This window comes from Cervus canadensis, chromosome 3 (genome assembly GCF_019320065.1).
Source record: "Cervus canadensis isolate Bull #8, Minnesota chromosome 3, ASM1932006v1, whole genome shotgun sequence".
Lineage (NCBI taxonomy): Eukaryota > Metazoa > Chordata > Mammalia > Artiodactyla > Cervidae > Cervus > Cervus canadensis.
This window is the reverse complement of record NC_057388.1, coordinates 44,763,636-44,778,203: the sequence shown is the minus strand read 5'-3', so window position 1 is coordinate 44,778,203 and position 14,568 is coordinate 44,763,636.

The window sequence follows — 14,568 nt, the reverse complement described above, 5'->3', positions numbered from 1 at the left end:
GTTGGAGCTAAGAAAATAGCCAGAGGAAAATTCTCTATGAAACTTAGATGAAAATTATCTCTCAAAACAGGAGAGTACAGAGAAGATGGTTAGGGTGTGCCCTTCAGCATATGCAGTAGGTGGGTTCCCATCTCCACATTCCAGCCCAGTTGAACATCTTTGTGGATAATTTTCAATTTGATGATCCTTCAGGAGTTGCCACATTCCCAAGAATCCTGACCTCTATTGAAATGTCCTGACATCTATAGATGGTACATTCGTTTCCTTCCCTGAAACTAAGTGGGTGAGTGAAATCTATGGTTAGCTGTACCTGTCTCATCCCTTTACTTTTGTTATCAAGTTTAGAAAGATGGTGCATGTGTGCTAAGTTGCTTCAGTCATGTCTTACTTTGTGTAACCCTCTGGACCATAGCCCATCCGGCTCCTCTGTCCTTGGGATTCTCCAGGCAAGAAACTGGAGTGTGTTGCTATGCCCTCCTCCAGGGGATCTTCCAGACCCAGGGATCGAACTCATGTTTCTTATGTCTCCTGCATAAGTTCTTAAGCATTCAGGGGCACAGAACAAGTTCTTTACCACTAGTTCCACCTGGGAAGCCCCATGAAGGATGGCATTAAAAGGAAATGGCACTTAAGCCACTTGGAAAAGCCAAATGCCTTTGCTTTTATCATTTGTTTGCCTCTGTCCAGCCTTTGGGTAAAACTGTCAGCTATCCAGGCAATTAATCAATATTGATTAGGATTAAGGAATTCAAGTCTGATCACAGTCTCATCCCACCACTATTGTCAGAGTTTTCTTTTTTATTCGTTTCACTCTCTCAGGTGCACTACTTTTCCCTAGCACGCACTTTTTCCAGCACATACTCTTGCAACTGTCAAATCAGGGGCCTTTGGTGTATGAACCTCCAGTTATTATAATTTAGGTGCTAATGATTCCTAAAGATTGATAAGTAATAAAAATTAAAACTAAGAAACACAGAAGTAAAAAAATAGAGCATTTACCATCATGGATTTTTTTTAAATTCTCAATTAAAATATAATTGACATGTAACATTGTGTTAGTCTTAGGTATATAACATAACAATTTGATGTATGAATATATTGAGAAATGATTACCACTATAAGTTTAGTTAACATGCATCACCACATGCAGTTACAAGTTTTGTTTTCTTGTGATGTAATAGATATTAAGATCTACTTAAGATTCACTGTCTTAGCAACTTTCAAACATACCATACAGTATTGAAGTATTATTAACTATAGTAACCATTATGTTACACCCCCAGGACTTATATGTCTATCTGAAGTTCTTATTCTAATAGAAAAGCCAAAGTCATATTCATTCATTCATAGTCCCTCCCTTCCTCCCTCTCCCCCCTCTCTTTCCTCCCTCCTTCCCTCCTACCTCCTTCTATCTCTCCCTTTCCTCTCTCCCTCTTCTCCCTCCCTCTCCCCCTCTCTCTATCTCTCCCTCTCCTCCTCTCCCTCATCCTTTCCCCTCATTCTTCCCCTCCTCCTTCTCCTCTTCATCCACCTCTTTCCCTTCTTCCCCCTCTCCTCCTCTTTCTCCTCCTCTTCTCCTTCCTTTTCTTCCTGTTTTGACTCACCTCCATCTGGTTTAGTCTTAGACTACCCTATTCTGATTCTTAACCTAAGGCACTTGGAGGCTGGTGTAGATACCAAGTATTTTTTGCACCCAGTTTCAAAGACCTTTGGTCACCATTAGACCATGACCTATCCTAGTCCCAGAGACCTGAAAGTGGACCTCCCTCCTCTCTAACCAAGTTCTCCTCTTGTACAAAGCTCAGTCCTTGAACAATTGGTCTAAATTGTGTGTAAACCTTTAAAACAGAACTTGAAAAGTCATTTAAAAGTTCATTATTATTAATATCTAAAATTAACTTTCTAAATTACTGACTTACTTGGCATTATTAATTGATTTGTTTTATTTAATACATGCATATGGTACAAAACTCACAAGGTATGAAAAGGCTTATGTTAATAGTCAAAAATACGTCTCCTTTACAGAACTGCCTCCCAGCTACTGAGTTTTCCTCCCTAGAGTCAAAAACTCTTACCAACTTCTTCAGTTTTCTTTTAGAGACATTCTTTGCTTGTGTGAGCATATATGTATATATGTGCTTTCTTCAAATTGATTTTTAATTATATATTCAATACATGAACACTATTTCCATATACAAATTGAGACAATATAGCCTAGGCTTAGGTGCCTTTTGATCATCTCTCCAACTCAGTCTCTTCCCAAATGTTGCCACTGTGAGTAATCCAACATCCACATAGTAAAAATACTACCAAAAGTTTTCCCTGCACTTACTGCAAATATATGTATCTACAGAAAATATATAGCATTGTTTTACTGTTTTAAACAAAAAGACATGTCATAAGATCATTCTATGATTTGTTTTGGTCAAATATTTAAAGCACCTGGCTCTGATAATAAAACCTCTTCTCCATTCTCATTGAATTTTCTTTTATTTTTTTAATTTATTTTTAATTAAAGGATAATTGCTTTACAGCATTTTTTTGTTTTCTGTTAAACCTCAACATGAATCAGCCATAGGTATACATATGGCTCTGTTTTGAGCCTCCCTCCCATCTCCCTCCCCATCCCACCCCTCTAGGTTGATACAGAGCCCCTGTTTGAGTTTCCAGAGACATACAGCAAATTCCCATTGGCTATCTATTTTACATATGGTAATATAAGCTTCCATGTTACTCTTTCCATACATCTCACCCTCTCCTCCCCTCTCCCCATGTCCATAAGTCTATTCTCTATGTCTGTTTCTCCACCACTGCCATGTGGATAAATTCTTCAGTACCATTTTTCTAGATTCTCTATATGTGTGTTAGAATATGATATTTATCTTTCTCTTTCTGACTCACTTCACTCTGTATAATAGGTTCTAGGTTCATCCACCTCATCAGAACTGACTCGAATGTGTTCCTTTTTATGGCTGAGTAATGTTCCATTGTGTATATATACCACAACTTCTTTATCCATTCATCTGTTAATGGACATCTAGGTTGCTTCCATGTCCTAGGTATTGTAAATAGTGCTGCAATGAACAATGGGATACATGTGTCTTTTTCAACCCTGGTTTCCTCAGGGCATATGCATAGGAATGGGATTGCTGGGTCATATGGTGGTTTTAGTCCTAGTTTTTTAAGGAATCTCCATACCATTTTCCATACTGGCTGTATCAATTTCCACTCCCACAAACAGTGCGAGTGTTCCCTTTTCTCCACACCCTCTCCAGCATTTATTGTTTGTAGACTTTTTGAATATGGCCATTCTGACTGGTGTAAGGTGATATCTCATTGTGGTTTTGATTTGCATTTCTCTAATAATGAGTGATGTTGAGCATCTTTTCATGTGTTTGTTAGCCATCTGTATGTCTTCTTTGGAGAAATGTCTGTTTAGGTCTTTTTCCCGCTTTTGATTGGATTGTTTGTTTTTCTGGCATTGAGTTGTATGAGCTGCTTGTAAATTTTTAAATTAATCCTTTGTCAGTAGTTTTATTTGCTATTATTTTCTCCCTTTCTGAGGGTTGTATTTTCACCTTGCTTATCATTTCCTTTGCTATGCAAAAGCTTTTACGTTTAATCAGGTCCCACTTGTTTACTTTTGTTTTTATTTCCATTGCTCTAGGAGGTGGGTCATAGAAGATCTTGCTTTGATTTATGTCATTGAGTGTTCTGCCTATGTTTTCCTCTAAGAGTTTTATAGTTTCTGGTCTTACATTTAGGTCTTTAATCCATTTTCAGTTTACCTTTGAGTATGGTGTTAGGAAGTGTTCTAATTTCATTCTTTTACATGTTGCTGTCCACTTTGCCCAGCTAAAATTTATTGAAGAGGCTGTCTTTGCCCTATTGTGTATTCTTGCTTCCTTTGTCAAAAATAAGGAACCCATAGGTGGGTGGGTTTATTTCTGGGCTTTCTACCTTGTTCTGTTGGTCTACATTTCTGTTTTTGTGCCAGTACCATACTGTCTTGATGACTGTAGCTTTGTAGTATAATCTGAAGTCAGGAAGGTTGATTCCTCCAGCTCCGTTCTTCTTTCTCAAGACTGCTTTGGCTATCCAGAGTCTTTCATGTTTCCATATGAATTGTGCAATTTTTTGTTCTAGTTCTGTGAAAAATGCCATTGGTAATTTGATGGGGGTTGCATTGAATCTGTAGATTGCATTTGGTAGTAGTTATTTTCACACTATTGATTCTTCCTACCCAGGAACACAGAATATCTCTCCATCTGTTTATGTCGTCTTTGATTTTTTTCATCAGTGTCTTACAATTTTCTGTGTTCAGTTCTTTTGTCTCCTTAGGTAAGTTTATTCCTAGATATTTAATTCTTTTTGTTGGATTGGTGAATGGGATTGATTTCTTAATTTCTCTTCGTGATTTTTCATTGTTAGTATATAGAAATGCAAGTAATTTCTGTGTATTGATTTTGTATCCTGCAACTTTGCTAAATTCACTGATTAGCTCTAGTAATTTTCTGATACTGTCTTTAGGGTTTTCTATGTACAGTATCATGTCATCTGCAAACAGAGTTTACTTCTTTTCTGATCTGTATTCCTTTTTATTTCTTTTTCTTCTCTGATGGCTGTAACTAGGACTTCCAGAACTATGTTGAATAATAGTGATGAAAGTGGACACCCTTGTCTTGTTCCTGACCTTTGGGGGAATGCTTTCAGTTTCTCACCATTGAGAATAATGTTTGCTGTAAGTGTCCTTGGTTTTCCTAAAAGCCAGGAGTTGGTTTTATTTCCTCTTCATCCCAGGACTGACCTCCTGTTGGTACATCCACACAGTTTCTTGTTTCTTCTCAGAGAGAGCCCTGGGAGCTAAAAGGGTCTGAGTTCAAATTGGTGATGTGCATCTCATGTTCTCTCTGATGGCTCATCATGCAGTTTTTCCCTAGAAAGCAGTGACCTCTGAGAGTCCTTTTATCATAGAATAAAACTTGATTAGACACTAACAATATAGTTGTCCTCTCACCTGGTCATTAGCTGGAGAGTTCAAAGCCAGGAAAAAGTATCATGCAGGGTAGCTTCCCCTCTACCCCCACCATGAACAAAAAGTGTGGGAGTTGGGGGGATAATAATCCCACCACTGTGACAGGAACTCTTGACATACCAGAGAAAAGGTAAAATCTGACCCATGTAAATGATCAGATTCCATGCAGAGTCAGTTACTTGACAGTAATGCCCATGTTACTTTGACAAGCTTCTTTACACTACTTATCACACAGTCTTCTGGAGGAAAGATGCTGCCTCTGAGAAATGATCACAGCTTTGCCACAGATTCATATGACCATAATGTGACTTACACATTTTACAATTAGAGTATCTGAGTATTTCAAGGAACTGGGAGCTCACAGATTTAAAAAACCACCTACTGCATTGCAAAGCAGCTTAATTGGCCCAGTTCTTTTCTTATTAAAACTTTGGATCCTATTATGACCTCTGTGCAACATTGGATAAATTTAATCCCTCTTACTAATGATCAGAACCAATTTTTCAAACACAAAAAATATAGCTAATCTGAGAAAGCCTGTACTTATCTAGAATATGACCAGGCCTCCAAGGGAGTTTGTGTGCATGCTAAGTTGCTTCAGACATGTCTGACTTTTTACAACCCTGTGGACTATAGCCTGCCAGGCTCTTCTGTCCATGGGATTCTCCAGGCCAAGAATACTGAAGTGGGTTACCATTTCCTTCTCCACCAAGTGAGCTTATTTTTACCTAAATTCTGTCCAAAAGAATGTAAAAGGGCAATTTTCTTTTTCTCATTAACCAACTTCTTACCAATGTGGTCATTTTTGCTTATCATAAAGTTCTTCATTTGAAGTGAGATTTTTGGGTTAAATCTACTTTTATTTTGTTACAGTTTCTATAGAAATGGCAATCAAAGTTCTCCTTGGGTTATATTGTATGTTAGCCAAAGCAGGGATTCAAGAAAATCTAGTCATGACCTGCCCTTCCTTTTCCACATTTAATGTTATCATTGCTCATTCTCATTGCACTTATTTAATCCCATTAGATTTGTGGTTGATGAACCAGAGTTATGAAATATTATCTCACATTCTTTCCTCAATATAGCCATTAGTATAGTCAGAAAGGTTGCTCATTTAGTGCTTTTGCTTGATATATAAAATGTTTATATTTATCATGCCTAAAATAGACTTGGCCATAATCTGTATTTATCATATAAACTGAAAAATCACATAAGCAAGACAAAATATTGGGTTCTGCCCTTACAATGAAATGTACATTTCCCTTTAAGTGGCAAGGTCTTTGATCAAGAATGTGAATAAAGTGATGCTTTATAAAAGAATGTCATGTGGCTAACTTTAGGGTGCTAAACACTCATTTAAGATGTTTCTCTGATTCTTGTCCCAAGCCATTTTTGCTTGACTGTGAACTGGGTGAATTTTGACTCATTTTGAGCTCATTTTGGCAAAAAGCCAGTGGTTTGTTTCTCTTAGCTATACAGACAGTTCTAGTAGCCTGCTTATCTTTAGCCAGGTTGTCTTGAATGATTGCCAACTTGAAGATGGTTTCAGGCTTGTCAACATGCTTCTAGGGGAGGGTTGGGCAAGAAATATTTTGGTCATTCTTTTGTGTTTTAGAGTAAACTTTGTCCTTGCCTCTCTCCTTTGTAGCTCCTCCTGAAGTTCCCTAAATGTCCAGAGGACTTTAGAGGGAAGACCTCTTAGCCTAATTGAGTTTGTATCTTTTCTTCAAAGCCATCAAAAATTTGTTCCTAAGCTTCTAGTCTACCTCTTCCTTTCTCCTGGAATTCAGTTGAGATTTATAAATATAATTCATAATATTCATGAAGGCTGTTTGCAAAGGTTGGGGAGAGGGAAAAGAAGACACTTCTGCTCCTATGGTCCTGCCTCACTCATTCCCATATTGCCCCACCTTCCTCTGCATTCTCCCTTCATGATGTCTTGTATAAGGCAAGAGTTCAATAAATATGTACCAACAAACTACTCAGTCACTTGATCTCCCCCAACCACCATCCAAAGTCAGTCCTTTCCTCAAGGTTGAGAGGGAAGCAGTTCTGGATAGGCTTAGAGGGTATGCATGCATGCTCAGTTGCTCAGTTATGTCTGAGTCTTTTTGACCCTGTGGACTGTAGACCCCCTGCTCCCAGGCTCCTCTGTTTGTAGGATTTTCCAGGCAAGAATACTGGAGTGGGTTGCCATTCCTGACCCCGGGGGAGCTTCTTGACCCAGTGATGGAACCCTGTCTCCTGTGTCTCCTGCATTAGCAGGCAGATTATCACTGAGCCACCTGGGAAGCCTTAGAGGGTATAATAGAGTCTAAATGTATGTACTAAAACTCAAATGTGAAAAAGAAGGTACCTTTTTTTATTTTCTCTAATTGGACTAGAAGTCTGCAGACTCCTGGTAGCCGGTCAACATGTGTTGAGTTGAAAGAATAAATGTGCCTTATCTTGCTCTGCAGCCCCTTTCAAGTGCAAGAAGGCAAAAGTGGTGGGATGATTAAAGGCTGACCATTGGGAGTTCCCTGGCAGTCTAGTGGTTAAGACTCCATGGTCCCAGTGCTGGGGGCATGGGTTCAATCCCTGGTCTGGGAACTGAGATCTCACATGCTATGCAACCAAAAAAATAAAGAAAGAAAAAAGAAAAAGCTTGCCCATTCTAGGCAACTCAGTATTTTTTGTTTGTTTTTAGTTTTTACAGTCTATTTCAGATCAGTGTAATACCATTTGGATAATTAATCACTCAGTCTTTCAGGATTTCTGCCTTTTCCCCAGATGGCATGTGGGCACAGAAGGAGCTTATGGGTATTCTAGGGGATGGGAATTAGGGGTTTCTTATTTTCTTTTGGCCCTTCTCTGGACCAGTGAGAGCTGAGATCTCACTGGGATGTAGCTCACCTCTCCTGTAATTTGGACGTCATTTTCTGTCCTCCCTGCACTTTCTGCTTAAGTTTTAGCAGCTGGCCCAGTGTTTGGTTTACTGTTTTGGCCTTTGCAATAAATAATATTTGTTTTTGAGGACCACAGCTGCCTCTCCTGCTGACTAGGAACCCCATATCAGCTCTTTTTTAGAGAATTTTTTGCTTTTATCATGTCTTTATTGTGATAAAAACACTTAATATGAGACCTACAATCTTAAAAAAAATTTAAGTGTACAATATTGTTAACCATAGGCACAATGTTGTACAAAAGGTCTCTAGAACTTAATCACCTTGCACAACTGAAACGTTATACCTATTGAATAGCAACTCTGCATTTTTACCCCTATTCAGTCCCTGGAAATCATAATTCTACTCTCTGCTTCTCTGTGTTTGACTAGTTTATATACCTCATAAATAAAATGGTTCATGCAGTACTTGCCCTGTGATGAGTTTATATCACCCAACGTAATGTCTTCAAGGCTCATAATGCTGCCACATATGGCAGGATTTCCTTCTTTATTAATGCCAAATATTATTCCATTACAAGCATATGCCACATTTTTTATCCATTCATTTGCTGATGAACATTAGGTTGTTTCTCTGTTTCTGCTACTGAGAATAATGCTGCAATGAATATGGGAGTGCAAATCTCTCTCCGACATCCTGATTTCAATTCTTTTGAATAGATATCCAGAAGGGTATTGGGAATACTGATATGCATGTGCGAAAGAGTATAATGGGACCCTTATCTCATACTCTACATCACATCAACTCAAAATGGATTAAAGACTTAAATGTAAAACCGGAAACTGTAAACCTCCTAGAAGAAAACATATGGGAAAAGCTTCATGACATTGGTCTTTGCAGTGAGTTTTTAACTATGACACCAAAAGTGCATATACAAAACCAAAAATAGACAAGTTGGACTATATCAGAAGTAGAAAGCTTCTCACAGCAAAGGAAACAATAGAGTGAAAAGGCAACCTTTGGAATGGAAGAAAATACTTGGAAACACAGCAGCTCTTATAGACCCTGCTAACCTCTGAGGTCCTCCAGCTACAAGGTCTCCTTGTAACTTCTATATTCCTCACAGGCTCACACAGGAACCTCTCTGTCTCTTCCTTCATACTCACTGGTGTACTCCTCAATCTAGGGCAGACACTTCTCTCCACCAGGAGTCTTCTACCACATCCACTTCATGTTGGATATAGCAGGAGTGAATTAGTCTCCTAAGACTTCAATAACAAACATCACTTAAAACATCAGAAATTATTCTTTCATGGTTTTAGAAGATGGAAGTCCTAAATCAAGGTATTGGAAAGGTTGGTTCCTTCTTCTGGAGGTTCTAAGGGAGAATCGGCTTCATGTCACTCTCCTAGCTTCTGATAGTTGCCAGCAATCTGTGGCATCCTTTGGCTTCCGGCTGAATGTGCTTCCATCATCACCTGGTGTTCTCAATGCGTGTCTCTACCTCCAATTTCTCTTATAAGGATACCAGTTACTGAATTAGGGGCTACCCTAATCCAGTATGACCTCATTTATTTTGATTACGTCTACAAAGATCCTATTTCCAAATAAGATCACTTTCACAGAAACCAGAGGTTAGATCATCAGCCTATCTTTTTAGAGAAGAACTCATAACAAGGAGAACAGTATTGGAGCACAAGCCCAGATGTTCTTAGACTTTTCCTCATAGCTTGAGGTTTATTTAGGTTTCTATCATCTAGGACCACCTACTTACAGGGAATGAGGACACAAGATTCCTTCTACCTTAGTTTCACCTTCCAGAATACTATCCTCTTTAATTCCCTGAGTCCTCTTCTCCATAATGGAAGAAATGTGGTCTCCTCTGTCATTTCCCTTTTACACAGGCACTCACCTACAGCTCAGTGCTCAAACCTCTAGGCTTTGTTCTTAATATGTCAACACTGAAGGCTGGTCAGAGAGATTTTCCAGTGCCTTGTACTGGGGCTTAGCCATGGCCTCCCATCCATGGAAGCCACTTGGTAATCAGCATCACGGAAATCCTTATGCTTTGAGAGCATGGTCACCTCTGCTTTCTCCTGAATAGCTGTCTTTCTCTCCTGAAAGATCAGTATACCTGGATTTTCTCAGTGTAGATAGTTGTGTTTTTTTTAGTAATTTTAATGTGTTTATTTATTTATTTTCGGCCATGCTTGGTCTTTGTTGCTGCCCGGGCTTTTCTGTAGTTGTGGCAAGCAGGGGCTACTCTCTAGTTGAGGTGTGTGGGCTTCTCATTGTGGTGACTTCTCTAGTTGCCAAGCATGGGCTCCAGAGCACAGGCTCAGTGGTAGTGGCACACGGACTTAGTTGCTTCATGGCACGTGGGATCTTCCCAGGGGTGGAATCTGTCCCCTGCATTGGCAGGCAGACTCTTACCACTGATCCACCAGGGAAGCCCATCAGTGTAAATAATCTTTTTAAAAAATTTTATTGAAGTATAGCTGACATACAATATTATGTTGGTTATAGGTATGAAATATAGTGATTCAAAATTTTTAAAGGTTATACTTCATTTATATTTATTATAAGATATTGGCTATATTTTCTCTGTTGTACAATATACCCTTGTAGCTTATTTTCTGCCTAATAGTTTTTTTTTTTTTTTTTCTCGCCTAATAGTTTTTAATCTCTTAATCTCCTACCCCATCTGCCCCCTCTACCTCTCTCCACTGGTAACCAGTAGTCTGCTCTCTATGCCTGTGAGTCTGCTGCTTTTTTGTTATGTTCACTAATTTGTTATATTTTTTAGGTTCCACATACATGTAAGTGATATTATCCACTGCTTAACTTTCCCTGTCTGACTTATTTCACTTAGCATAATTCTCTCAAAGTCCATCCATGTTGCTGCAAATGCAAAATCTTTTTTTTATGACTGAGGAGTATTTCACTGTATTTATATACCATATGTTCTTTACCCATTCTTCTGCTGATGAACACAAGTTGCTTCCATGTCTTGGCTGTTGTAACGAACGCTGCTGTGAACATTGAGGTGCATGTGTCTTATTAAATGTATTTTTTCCCCAGTGTATATAGTTTTGCCAGACCTTTGAATTAAGGACTTAAGGGATAAAGAAATTTTGAACAAGTAGACTCTCAGATCACAAACTTCATGGAGGAGGAGAAGGTTCTAGGGTATATTCATCTGTCCAGAAGAAGTTTAGAGATGAGATGAGCAGGTTCTGCATGCCCAGGATGCCCAACATGAGAGTACCATGTGAACAACTATCTCTGTACACCTTCAAGTGAGAGAAACTCATTTGTCTTGCTCCCTCTACAAAATTGTCCTAACCCTACTGGACTCTTTGGTCCATTCAGAGTGGCTCAAAGTTACCTGGTAGAGGCCATGAGTACTTTATCTATGGCCCAAGGAAATCATACTGGTTTTTATCTAAGCCTCAGTTTGTTGTGTTTCTTTTTTTTTTTTTTTTACATAATATGGAATGGTAGTAGCCTCTGTGAAAAATTGTCATAATTACTGGGAAAAAAATATGCAAAGCAACTAATCTAGTGCCTGGTGATTCAGTTCAGTTCAGTCGCTCAGTCATGTCCAACTCTTTGCAACCCCATGAATCGCAGCACACCAGGCCTCCCTGTCCATCCCCAACTCCCGGAGTTTACTCAAACTCACGTCCATCAAGTCAGTGATGTCATCCAGCCATCTCATTCTCTGTCGTCCCTTCTTCTCCTGCCCCCAGTCCCTCCCAGCATCAGGGTCTTTCCCAATGAGTCAACTCTTCACATGAGGTGGCCAAAGTATTGGAGTTTCAGTTTCAGCATCAATCCTTCCAATGAACACCCAGGACTGATCTCCTTTAGGATGGACTGGTTGGATCTCCTTGCAGTCCAAGGGACTCTCAAAAGTCTTCTCCAACACCACAGTTCAAAAGCATCAATTCTTTGGTGCTCTACACCTGGTGATTAGGGGATGCTTAATAAGCAGTGATACCTTCATCATTAGTCTAGTCTGCTTCTCTCTCCTCTCTCTAGCTTACACCGCTTCTCTGAAATTATCCCTTCTTTAAATACTCCTTGTGCCAAAAAGAAAAAATAAGGAAAAACAAGAATATTAGTCTCTCTAGAGTTCCTCTTGTCCATTTGCCTATGTAGAGAACTTTATCTTAAGATTCAGAGTTTTCCCTGGGCGTTTCAGATTCTATAATTGGTCAGCCTGGCTGTACACAATTCTAACTACAGAGATTTATGACATGTATCCCAGTCTACCATGTTGCACAATAATTATGCATAGCACAAAATCTGTTTCAGTGTTTTTTTAGAAAATGTCATTTGATCATCTGATTAGTCTTAGTTCACATGTACTCATTCGTCACCATTTGTTGCTCAGAATGTCTTGGAGTAAAGGAAATACCAGTCAGTTACTGCACTAAGTCGTCTGAGAAGAGGACGAGGAATGGGCCCCTTATCCCTTTAGCTCTCGTACTTATAGGTAATGTCCCTTCATCTCCTGCTTGTAGATGGCCAGCTTGATCCAGATTCTTACTGGAAAGAAAGAGAAGGGGCTAGCATTTCATCAGGGCAGAAGGATGTGGGAATTTCATTAGAAGGGACTACTAAAGATTCAGCTAAGAGTGACTCCAGAGTAGCAGCAGTTTGTTTTAATTTGTTTTGTTTTCCCACCACAGATAAATGAGCCCCTCCCATCAAAGTGATGTTACCGCTGCTGCTGCTGCTAAGTCACTTCAGTCGTGTCCGACTCTGTGCGACCCCATAGACGGCAGCCCACTAGGCTCCCCCGTGCCTGGGATTCTCCAGGCAAGAACACTGGAGTGGGTTGCCATTTCCTTCTCCAGCGCATGAAAGTGAAAAGTGAAAGTGAAGTCACTCAGTTGTGTCCAACTCTTAGCGACCTCATGGACTGCAGCCTACCAGGCTCCTCTGTCCATGGGATTTTCCAGGCAAGAGTACTGGAGTGGGGTGCCATTGCCTTCTCCCAGAGTGATGTTAGGTAGTCCTGTTGTAATCACTGATAACTGCCATTCACACCACTGCTCAAGCCTATACCTAGGAATCATATTTGACTTTCCTCTTTCCTTTGGATCCTGAGTCCAATGTATTAGCAATTACCATCAGTTCTACCTTCAAAATACACCCCAAATCTAGATCACTTCTACCATGTCCACCATCATCTCTTACCTAAACCATAGTCTCTACCTGATCCCACAATTCCTACTCTGATATTGCTACAGTCAATTTTTCACCCCAGCTTTCAAAGCAGTCTTTAAATATGTATTCAATTATTTTATTTCCCTATTCAAAAGCTTCTATAGCTTTGTACTGTGCTTGTAATAGAAATAGAATTCCTTATCTCAACCCATAGGACCCTGCAGTAATAACTCTGAGAAGTTTCCTGCCACTCTACTTCCTCATGACTCCTCTTCAGGTGGCTCTAACCTTGCTCTCTCTCCCATCTCTCAGACTTGTTCCTGTATCAGTTGCTATGCCCTGTGTCTGGGACATTTTTACCCCTTCCCTTCATTCAGATGTGACCAGCTCAAAGGGGCTTTCCCAACCCTTACCTCTATCATTTTCTATTCCATTGTTGTTGTTTAGTCTCTAAGTCATTTCCGACTCTTTTAAGACCTCTTGGACTGTAGCCTGCCAGGCTCTTCTGTCTATGGGATTTTCCAGGAAAGAATACTGGAGTGGGTTGCCATTTCCTCCTCCAGGAGATCTTCCCAACCCAGGAATCGAACCCTCCTGTGTCTCCTATACTGGCAGGTGGATTCTTTACCATTGAGCCACTGGGGAAGCCCTCTCTATTCCATTATTTGGCTTTATTTTTCTTTGTAGTCCTTATTTCAGTCTCAGATTACATATATAGTGTATACCTTTTTCATGTGTTGACTTTATATCTCCCCACCTAGAAGGTAAGCTCATGAAAGCAAGGAGATGGTCTTGCTCATTGCTGTATCCTCCAGATTTTAAAGATTCCCTGACCCTAATATAGGTGCTCAGAAGTAGTTGTCAAATGAAAGGATGAATAAATGATACATTTAAAATACCTTCCTGTACTTCATCCTTCACCCCATAGCCTCAGAGTCTTCACTTGTTCAACCAAATAAGAATCTCTGGAGGTGGGGCTCAGACTTCAGAAATTTTTAAAAACTCCTTAGGTGATCCTCCATTGAGAATGACTAGGTAAATCAGGAATTTTCAACACTTAATGTACACATGAATCACCCAGACATCCATTAAAATCCAGATTCTAATGTGGTAGTAGTAGGTGTAGGCCTGAAAGTCTGCATTTCTAATAAGGTTCAGGTGATACCACGGCTGCTGGTCCATAGACTGTACTTTGAGCAACAGGGCCTGATTCCTAAGAGACCTGGAGATCTCCATAATGTGACTAAAGTGAAGATAACACCATCCACGTCTACCTCGGCCCAAGGAGCCTGCTAGTTGCACCGTGGAAGGCTCTGGATTGAACATACAACAGAGGAAATGTTTCTCTCTCCATTTAAAATCATTGTTGTTATGTTTAGCTTTTAATTTTGAATTATTTCAGACACACAAATGAGTAGAATTTCTGCATATCCTTCACTGCGTTTCCTGAAAGGGTAAATCTCACCTAAC